Genomic DNA, 11,272 nt, shown 5'->3' on the forward strand with positions numbered 1-11,272 from the left:
CTGGATGGATTTTTCCCCTTAAAGTCCTGAGAATTGCCTTTATTTGCTAAACTGACCAAGCCATTGAAATAGCTGAGTAGTCTTTGGCTCATATATGTCGCACTACGAATCAGTCTTCATATCATTATCTTTCTCATGTTTTAACAAGTTAGATTTATGCACAAACTAGCCTCTATGCTGTACAGGCAGAACTCAGTATGTTCCCAATCAAGAACTTATTTTTTTTTCTAATCATTTTAATGTAATTAAATACTAACATGCAGCTTCTTTCACCTTACCACCTTCAATTTTGTGGAGCTCTTTGATATCTAAATACCACTAAACCCTGAAATTAGAGAGAAATATTTCAAATATATTGTCGATGCATATGTTGTTACAGGGCTAGCAAGATGTCACATGCTGTTCAATGATATATAGAAACATGCTGAAATCTCTTTCGTTAACACAGGAAGCCAGGTGTCTCCTTTTAAGTCACACTTTGCTGTCTCTGTAGATGTTAATTAATAAAACTTCCGAGCTCTTTTAGTTTAAATTGATTTAAACCCTTGCTCCGTATATGATATCTTAAGCCTGATAGCAATTTTTATCCTTGCTATACTGATTGAATTCAATTAACTTGCTCCCTGTTTAATATTATAAATAGCCTCATCTTTTAAAAAACTCTTTTAAAACTCCTTTCAAATTTCTTCACATAAGGTCAGGTGCTCCCTGATAATTGTGGATATCCCAGATCCAACAAGGAAAATAAATGGCTAAAAAACTAGAACACTTGGCTAAGTGTTGCTCACAGTGAAATTATATCAAGAAAAGGAAAGCAGGAAAACAAGCAAGCAAGCAAGCAAGCAAATAAGCAAGAAAACCAAATAGAGCTTAATAACCTGCCGAATTTGCAAAAAAGAACTTGAAGCAGAAAAGATAGTTATGCGAAAATGCATAGTTTAGCACACATCAACTGAACAATCAAACTCTAAAGAAAGGTAATGTTACAGTCTTCAGGTGACATGGATCAAAAGAGAAAGAATTTTGAAGTGCTGTGCAGCTCTGAGAAAGCAGTTTGGATTCTCATATGTATGAAAAGGCAGGGTGAGCATTTGAATGCCAGTAAAAAAACATTAGCAATTAGGCATTTGATTATTATATTTTAGTGTTTTTAATCTTAACTAAGATTAAAAATTACAGAGCAAGAAGTAACAGCAGGTGTCCCAGGTGTACCCAGGTGTACAGCGTCAGTGTCCAGAAAATAACTTATTGAAGGACTGTCAGAACTGTTTAAGGAAGTTAAAAGCTCAATCACCTTTAACTTAAACAGGGACAAGGCCCCTGAATGTTTATAATATCTTTGAAAATGACAACTCTTGTAAACAAGGAAGCAGTTAACTGTTGCGATGTGAGGCTTTTGTCATGTTTTGCTTCTGTTTTGCTTTTTTTTTCCCAGTAAAAGAGAGAAAACAGTGGAGAATTACGTAAACTCACCAACTAGAGCAACAGCCCAGTTACAGATGATGGAGGTAATGATAACAGAGAATATGCTTTCCATGATACACTTCCAACATGGATGGCTGAGGAACCTGCATGCAAAAATCCAACATGTATGTATATATGATGAACACTAGAAGTGCAGTATCACTTCTTGTTTCAGCTGAATAAAGGCAGCAAAGATATTTGCATCTGTTAATATGATGATGATAACATCCCAATGAATTCTAAATGAGGTTAGGGACATCATATCTAATTTTAATTTTTGGGATAGAAGCACTGATGGGTTTTGTTGTCCCTGAAATCCTACTTCAGAAGGATTTTTCCCACTGTCTGGTTCCAGTAACTTGAAAGGTAGTCCTTTAAAATGTTGTGATTTTTCTCTCTTCCTTCTTGCAATCACACAGAGACAAGTTAATCAGTACTTTGATTTTGTTATTAAAAAAAAATCCTTTAAATAATTATTCATAACCTTTCAAGACTGTAAGAGTTTATATGTAGTATCTATTTTATTTTGCAGCACGTGTGTTTATAGCTAATCCACAGCCTGTTAGTGGGATATTTAAAGAACTCTTATACTAGAAACCTATTACAGTACTATTGAGAACTTCCAGTAATTTTCCTTAGCGTGAAGGTCTGAACACAATATATATGATCTAATTTTTAAAAAATCATTTTTTTTTCAGACATTCTATGCTGTTTTCCTATTATTGTCAGCTATAATGTTGAAATGAAACTGAAGAGAGTAGTAAGAGTACTGTTTAACAGTACTAAAAAAGCACTCCTTAACATTTATGGTGTTGACGAACATATAGAATCTGTTTTTTATTATAATTATTTTTAAAAATTGTGGAGTGTGCTTGATTAAAAAGACAGGAAATTTAGTGTAAGGCTATTCATTTATTTATTTATTTATTTTATTAAAGGCACTCTGCTTAACGTTATCGCCCTTTGTAAAAGTTTGATTTTGGTCTCCAGTGCTGGTTTGAACTCAAGAATGCCATACTACTCTGGATTCAATTGGATCAGAACATGGTTTCTTGAGGCTACAACATCAGTACGACATTTGAAAAGAAATACAACTTACTACCTTGTTTCTGTCTAATGTGGACTGCTTATTCTTTAATTAAAGAAAAAAAAAACGAAGGAAATTAAGACTGCCTCTATCAGAATCTCAGACAGGATTTGCATCTGGACATAGAAACAACAGTGAATGTATAACAGTGCCAGGACTGCTAACATTTTTTAGCAGTCCTGCTAAAAGGTGCCTGTAGCTAGGTGCTTTTCTGCAGCCTTCGTCCCCAAGTATAAGTCACAGTCTGAAGACCATACTCAAACAACACATCTTTGGAGTTCATTGAGTTGTTTGTAGTAGGTTTGAAGATCCTAAGTTTCATTCTCTTGCTTATTTGGAAAATATAGCAAGAGGAAAGATTCACATTCTCTATCAGAGATGGATGGTTTATTGAACCCCTGAAAATTTGATGGATTATAAAAAAATCTTGATCAACTGCACTCTTCAGTCAGTCAAATTTTTGCTTTTTCTAGCTTTTTGTAGCCATTCCATTTGTGTTCAAATCTGCTCCTTTCACTGCATTCACCTCTTTCTACCATTACCTTCTCATTCTAGCTCTCCATTGTTTTCAATCAGCCATTTTTCTCTCCACATTTCTCATGTATGTATTCCTTTTTAATCCCACCATTAGTCCCTTTCTCATTTCATCCAGTAGTCCAGGTTCATTTTTACCTCAAATTATGTGTGAGGTATATACAGCAGGGTAAAATGAGCATACAATGCTACTCAGTAAGTTTAAGATCTATGTAAACTTTTAGAAAATGGCCTATTCGAAGTTAGCAACATAACTGAGGAGCAGTGCAGGAATACCAAAAGCTTTAAGATTAGTCATAGGGTGGAAATACAGACTTAAAAAACCATATGCTTACAAATTATCCCTTGATTAATTTTCTCTTATTGATAAAAACCATAAGCAGTGATGTCCTAGTACCTTTAAACCTTACATATTTGATTTTTTTCGGAGACTTTTTGCTATATTTCATTTTGTACAATTTTGGAGAAAATAAAGAGGAGGAGGAGGAGGAGGGCAAATCCTCCTTTGTAAAACTGATAAATCTTCAGCAGGTCATCTTCAAGAGTGTTGGAGTGAAATGAAGCCCATGTTTCTTTTCCCTTATATTGATCTGGCTACATTAATGGACTGTTGGCTCTGCACTCTGTTGTTTCTCAGGGTTTAATTGAATTTGTTTTCTATCTAAAGATAACTACAGGTTGAGTACCAGATGACACTATTTTCCTCAATAATATTCAATTTTCTTTTACAGGAGAATTCTTCCTCGAGCGTGTGTTTGCATATGTATGCTTCTTTTATGTATGAATGTATATTCCTATGTCTGTATGTATATTTATAATGGTTTCTGACTTGGGTTCACTTTCTAGGCAAAGAATTGTGACAATTAAAATGGCAGGCTACTAATTCCTACTATCAGTGGGTACATATGATGTACCATTCTGACGAGGGTACTTAGTAGATCTGATATTTGAAATTTTTGCTTCTGGAATGATATACCCCTTTTAATTATACAACTTTATTAATGGAAATAAAAGTAATCAGATGATGACTATAAGCAGAAATTAGCTCATTTTTAGCAGTCCTTCATTGGTAACATTTTTGTGCACACCTTAATTCAATTCTTAACCTACAAAGATTATATAAAAGGCCAGCTAGTACGCCCAGTGAAGTGTTGGATTTTTTAATTAATCGACACTCCAACAGCCACTTCCTGGGTTTTGTTTCCCAAGGAATTATATGCATGCAAATGTTACACTTAATTGCCTGGAGTGAAAGTGCAAGCCTCTTTTCTTAATTTTAATTAGGAAGTATTTCCCCTTTTAGAGTGGCCTGTGAATACTTCATGGCAGATAATCAGAGCTGAAACATCATTTGGTCTGTGCTTGCTGCATCAAGTGTTTCTTTGATTATGAATAAACAATTGTACCATATTAACTCCACAAGATTCTGTATGGGTTTGAGGATGCCGTTGCACTGGATTCTTTGTAAATGGAGAGGAAAGCTCCTGAGACACAAATTGCTGGGACAAAAGACAGAATGGGGAATAATATACAAGCAAAGGAGGTATTTGGCAACCAAGCTGCTTGGTTTTGTCTTGTTTTCACTTAGGTAGAAGTAAATGGAAAGCAGAAATTTTAACCTTGCAGGTAGTCCTAATATTTATTTGTTTCAGTTCAGTAAAACCTGCCTTTCCTGATGAAAAAAATAGTTGTAGTGAATAATTTCTGGCTAGCTCTAGAGGTTTAGTTTGGTTTGGCTTATAAGTAGTTGGATAAAAGCAAGCCCATAGCGAAGAGAGGACAAGAGGGGGATCGAATGAAGACGACACAGCCTTGGTTCTGCTTGTGGGGGTTGAAAGCTGCCAGCACAGTGTCAGATGGAAGACAATATGTAGGAAAAGGAGGTAGGATGTAGCAGCCCCATGGCATATTGCCCAGAAGAGGAGGAGAAAAGGCCCTCCATGGTGTTTGTTGAACTACCCCATGTGCAAAACCATCTTGCTGTGTCTCTGTATTCTTGTGATTAACCTCTTAATTAGCAGAAATGCTTGAGATCATAACAAGAGCAGTGTATAACCATCAGAAGTCATCCTCTGCTAAAGTATGTGCCAAAAAGTGGGGTTTTTTGGGCCTTTCCATGAGAATTGATTTTTAAACTGTGAGCCACTATTTGTGTTCTTTGGATATGCACAGTCACCAACTGTAGTAAAAATACTACTATATTAGAAAGTGAATTTTGATTTTACCAAATATTTAAGTATCCAGGTTTATATTCATTATTTCAGCCAGCTAAGTTTCACGGCTCATGGAAAGCAAACACGAAAATGTTAGAAACGTGACACGAAATTTGCTTTCAAATTTAAACTGTTCTTGGGGAAAAATGCATTCCTCCTTTCAATCAGCTCTAATTATGATAGTATTAACAGTTACCTTCTGTTCCATGCAATATTATTTTAGGTACTTCCTTATGGCAACCCTATGTTAATAGGTACCATTTAATGATGATGATTGATTGTTTTTTTTTTTTAATTTCCTTGCAAAATATTTTAGAGGAAGGCTACTGAGATGGAAAGTATTTCACTTTACACGATATTTGTTTCCTAAACCTCCAGATATACTGCTGCTTGAGTGATCATTTCTTTAAACAAAAAAAAAAATAATTTTCTATTTCTGAGCATCTTGTCATAATCCGGTGTGAATCTTGAGTTCTGTAGAAATGTTTTTTACCAAATACGTTTGTTGTAGTGTATAATCTGCAATGCTAAAAGTCAGTAGGTAAGCTTCCTGCTTTGAAATTAAAGTATTTGTCCTTTCTGGTTAACATTAAGACGGAAAGGATCTCTCAGTTCCTTGTCTGCCTTTATTTTATTGATTGTGGACTGCCTGCTCATCTTGTTATGTCAGGTTTGAAACTGAGCTTTAAAAATTCAGTGGGTAGCTATATTTTCCGGAGATGGAATCATAGATGAAGGTTTTCTTCACTTCTTTCTTTGCTGTTGAATTCTTTTTGAGTGCCCTCTAGAAAATTAGCTTCTTCCTCTCCAAATATTTCTATAGATAATTGATTATATTTATGAGGTACTCACATGTATAATGTAAAAACTGTAAATGTAAAATACAAACAGTGTAGTGAAATTCCTAAAATTCACATGAAAAAAGAGAGAGGGAGAGAGAAGGATGTGGACAAAAAGGCAGCAAGGGACATGGAAGAGATTAATACTACCCCAACAGTGATATACCCAACATGTGTTTTGAGGATAAAAATCTAAATGTACTTTTTAAATGCCAGAAGAAATGAATGAAGTAAAGTTTCAAGTGGTGGGAGCAGGTTGTCTCCGCTGTTTCAAGGCAAGGCTCAAGAAAAGTACCTGGAATATATTTCACTCTTCAGTTTTGTAAAATAATTAAAACAAAATTCTTCCCCCCCCTACACACACAGACACAAGCATAAGCTTAAAATCAGTCCATCGTGTCTTAAACAGGCAATATGGGCTATACCATGCAGATGTAATTATACATTCTGAAACAGCTGCTTGTGACAGGGTTTGCTGGCAACCCTGCTAAGAGAAAATTACAATTATCAAGTGTTTGGTAAAAAGGGCTTGTGCTGCTGTTGTGAGGCTTCACAATACGTAAGGGTACAGACTGTGTAAAGCATGCAAGAGGAAGAAATACAGCCAGCATGTGGCACCCCAGCAAAAGCAGATAATATAAACTTCACACGTCTCCTGAACAGATGTCCCGAATGAAAGGGCCAGTTCTAATAGCTCAGGGGCAAGTCTGGTGTTTTCCTACGTTAGGATATTGGTGGATGCAATTCAGTTGATATTAGAATTACCCGCAACCCCAAACTGGAGCTGAGATCTAGGATGGTTGGGATCCTATCTTCAGGGCTACTTTACCAACAGCATCTGGCAAGATGGTTTATTTTTATTTTTTATTTCTTAATCAGCAGGCCCTATGCATAAAAACTGTCAAGGGGAAGAAATTTGCACACAGTTGATTTACCATGCCTATGAGCCTCCGCAGGCCACTGCATGACGTTTACAGATGTACCGGCAGCTTTTGTTAGTCACCAAAAGAACGGTGACATTAAATGGTGTCCAAAGTCATCCAGATATCCTTTGACATTTAAATCTGTCAGAAAGAAAAGAACAACTACCTAAAGCAAACAGTTCTCTTCTTACACTGCCTGCGGACAAATAAATAAGAAAAAGGGATATGCCTTGCAATGCACCTAAAGGTCAGCACAACATCTAATTACTGGCAGGAGAACTCAGTCAAATTCTTCCCACGAGGCACCTGGCTACTCAGATGCTTGAGATTTTTATGCCAGGTGCACCCTGTACCACTGCTGTCAAGACATGGTCAAGGAGGCTGGCAGCTCTAGGGGCTTCTCCGTTTGGATGCGACTCTGTCCCGAAAGAATAACTTTCCTGCTACTCAGAAACGTGCAGGGCACCCGTTGAACAACTGTTCAAGAGCAATACCCTGTTCAAGAGTAATACCCTTCCGGCATCCGTTATTCTCATGCAAAAGGGTAATTACTCTGTTAATCAACAGTAACCCTTAAATAACATTGAAGCATATCCTTTGTCAAAGCGCCACATCGCCATGCTAAGGAACCATACCAGCCGATGCAAGACGTGTGTGTTGAATACCTCTCTTGCCTTGAAGCTAGCAAGATTTAAGAAGCAGAATCACTCCAGGTTGTGAATCTGAGTGAAGAGTTAACGTAGAAAATTATTTGAGCTAGATATACCCCCGCCAGACCCACCTGATAGTTTCAATAAGGCACTCACACAGCCACTGCCGCAATCAGAGCCTATTTTGTCCAACTTGCTGATATCTACCTGCTCCTCATGACGAGCTTTTCCAGAAGGGATGAAGGGCCAGGCTGGGGCTGCGAGGTGGATGCTGAGCGAGGGGGAAGCCTCCAGCCCACCTCACCCTGGCCGATCCCAGCTGGTCCAATCCGGTCCGGTCCAGTCCAGTCCAACCCAGTCTGGTGCGGTGCGGTGCAGCCCGGCCGCTGCCTGGCTGGCACATGGTCCTCACCCGCTGTGACACTTTAGGTACATCTCTTCTGGCCAAGTGTGCCAGTCGATAAAAAATCAGATGATCGGTTCGGTCTGAAGCTGCCAGCAGCTCTGAGTGATTAAATTTGGACTGCTGCTGATTGCCAATCAACATGTGAAGGAAGGATGTCAAGTGAAAAAGCTCAGGACTATTTCTGTGCTGTTCCCCAATCAAAAATGCGGGACGGAAAGTGCCGTGCTTATGGCGTGAGCTACACTTCTGTCCGCTTTTGCTCTGAGGTGGCAGTTTCAGTCCTCGGTGTTTCCTGTCCCCCTGCTCCTCCTCAGGCCAGTGTTTCTGCTCGGAGGTGCGCTCACGCTTGGGGCACACACCTGCCTGCCCACCGGTGGGGACCTGCGAGGAGTGAAACCGAGTCATCATCTCCATAAACCGAGCAGCGTTCCTGTGCAGTGGCACCAGCGCGGCACACGGAAAAAACGAATCAGCTAAACCACCCTGCAGAGGGGATGTCTGCTGGTCTTACTGCCCAGGCGGCTTGGCTCCTTCGGGTGGGAGCGTGCCTGAGTGTCTGCCTGCTGCTCAGCCAAGGTAACCTTAAACCCCATCACGTTCCCGCGTCCTCCATGAGTTTCCCTCGCAAACTGCTAATGGGGGGAGGGACAGAGGGAGCTAACCTGATTGATTGAAGCCGTTTTGTAGGCTGCTTGGGGGACTGAGCTACCATTGCTAGCTAATAGATCAGGTATTGCTCTTTCAAGGAGGTGGCAGCGGGGGTATAAAAGGTGGTGTTATCGAGGAGTCATCATTTCTGGGTGGAAGGTGGATGGAGCCGCAGAGAGAAAAATCACTGTTTCACTGAGTGTTGAAATGCACAAATAAGAGTAATTCACGGAGGAGGGTCCCACAGCAGCGTTGAGAAGATCAGAGAATTTAGCTTTGACTGACCTCCGAGTAAATTCGTGGTTTGCTGTCATCAGAGCTATCAAATCTGAACTTCCTGAGGGGCCTCAGACAGGAGCCAAGTGCTTTCTGTGAATCTGCCTTGTAGAAACCAAAGGAGCAGGGAAGAAAAGATCTGCTTGTTTTATCTTTTCATTCTAATATATGGCTAAAAGTATCTAGATTTGTAGTACCATTTGGAGACATCAAAATGTGATGTATAATGTGACATGCTGCTACGGAAATGTTAAATGCTAATATTCTTTAAAGCAAATCTGATATTCTCTATCTGCCCACACACTCCTGCCGGACAGTATTGCCTGGGTTACCTAAAGCATGTGCTTCATAGTGGGAAAGAAAAAGAATCAACAAAGAAGCCTAAATATAAAATGCTAGTTCTAAGTAGATGTTTCAGTCTCATCAAGGCATGTTACTTTCTTTTCCTGTCCGTTAAAGTCCTGTCCTAGTGGAAATTGTTTCAGTCCTGCAACAGTGCAAATCCTTTCGGAATATTTTTTCTTTTAATTATCTTTATTAAAGCTGGGTTTGTTTTATTTCCCAATCTTCAGGTTTTTTTTTTTTTCCCTCCCTTATACGGTCACCAGATTTCACCTAAATCAGTTTATTTTTGTGGCAGTATTACTCTACATGCCTTATAGCTCTTGAGGTGCTGTCATTCTGAAGATGGATGTTAAATGAGCTCGCAGCTTTTACCTTGAAAGAACTGGAGAGTCGTGTAAATCCTCTCATCTATTTTGCCGCTATGCTCAAAGATGCAAGAGCAGAAAACTACCACTGTCCGACAGTTCGTTGAAATAGATAACACACTATGTCAATAGCTACCGTTAGAAATCAGCAGTCCCTGGCTCAGAAGTTCTCTCAGCAGATTTCTTCAGAAGCATTGTATTTTCAAACGTTTGATTTGTCAATCTCCAAACTTTTTCACAGCAGGTGCTTACACTTCCGTAAGTCATGTTACATAAAAACAATTACATGGCATCGTAATTCAGAAGCAGAAAGGAAGGTCAAGAGCCTGCTTTTTGAAAATGCTTCTGTAGTTTCTATTTATTTATTACTCCTACTTCTGTGGAAAAAAAAGGATGCTGCCTGCTTGCTTGTGTATAAGGGAGAAGAATCATGAAGGTAATTTTAGAAATGAAAAAAACAAATATATTACCTAGCAACTGGAGTTCTCTTTAAAAAACTTTCTCTGTATATCTGTAATGTTAGTGCTCTGACGTTACTTCTTTCTGCAAGGCATCTCTTCTAGACTAGTTCACAGCGCAGGGGATAGTAGGATAGCCTGGTCTCCTGAGTATAGGAGGCTAAATACCACTTTAGTATGCTTTTAAGTTTGCTAGCTCCAACATATACAATAGAGTACCCAGGGACACAGCGCTGATGGGTAGCTGCAATCCAAAAATGAAAGGAAAAAAAAAGCTGGTGGGAGTTTCTGTCTATTTTGGTTCAAAGGAGGCTGCTGGAGATGTTAGCTGTTTGCTGGTTTTGTCATTCCTTCACCTGTCAGAGCTGCTGTGGGCATGTGCTGTCATACTTTCTTTCTCTCCATACTACTTCAGTTTTGGGAGATAGCCTTGTGTACGCTCTCATCATATGTGGGAGCTGATTAGGCCAAGGCTTTTTTCTGGATCTATTGTACCTATTTTCTGCAGCAATCACCATGCTATTCTAAGCCTAAAAACATCCTCTATACTTTGACAAAGATGGAGACTTCCATGCTAGTTTTCAGCACAGACCACCCTGTTTTTATTTAGAGTGTCTTCACTATGATTAGTCACACATTCTGGACAGTTATGCAGAAAATAGTTAAAATAAACACCTGAAGCTTTTAACCTTAACGTATAATCTTTATGGCACAATACAGGCTTGGCTATTAAATCTGTATCACTTTAAAACTAGTGTGTCAATTAAATATTTCATTAATCATAGTTAAATAGCTATTTAAAACCTTCAGATGCTTTCTAAATTCTCTGAGGGGTGTCTATGGCTTTCACTAGATATTTACGGTAGATCCAATAAAGAGTATTGTGTAAATTCTAGGAAATGTCACTATGTATTAGAACAATAACATAACAAAGAGCCTTAAGTGAATTATCTGAGGTGACATGCCAGGGGTCTGTCAATAGTTGAAAGAGCTAGGGATGAGCCAGGAGTACTCGTCAGTTTTGGTCACATAATCCTCTGTTAGAAACATGAACTCCTCTTTAC

General features: G+C 38.8%; 1 long non-coding RNA gene across 1 annotated transcript in view; it reads left to right on the forward strand.

Moving 5' to 3' along the window:
* LOC104148628 (uncharacterized) overlaps positions 1 to 1,707 on the forward strand; it is a 40,383-nt gene extending 38,676 nt beyond the window's left edge. The window contains exon 4 of the long non-coding RNA XR_695168.2: positions 1,436 to 1,707. This is a non-coding gene — a long non-coding RNA (uncharacterized lncRNA). The remainder of the gene's footprint in view (positions 1 to 1,435) is intronic.
* Positions 1,708 to 11,272: the final 9,565 nt, after the last annotated feature.

The sequence above is a fragment of the Struthio camelus genome, chromosome 2 (genome assembly GCF_040807025.1).
Source record: "Struthio camelus isolate bStrCam1 chromosome 2, bStrCam1.hap1, whole genome shotgun sequence".
In the NCBI taxonomy this organism is placed as follows: domain Eukaryota; kingdom Metazoa; phylum Chordata; class Aves; order Struthioniformes; family Struthionidae; genus Struthio; species Struthio camelus.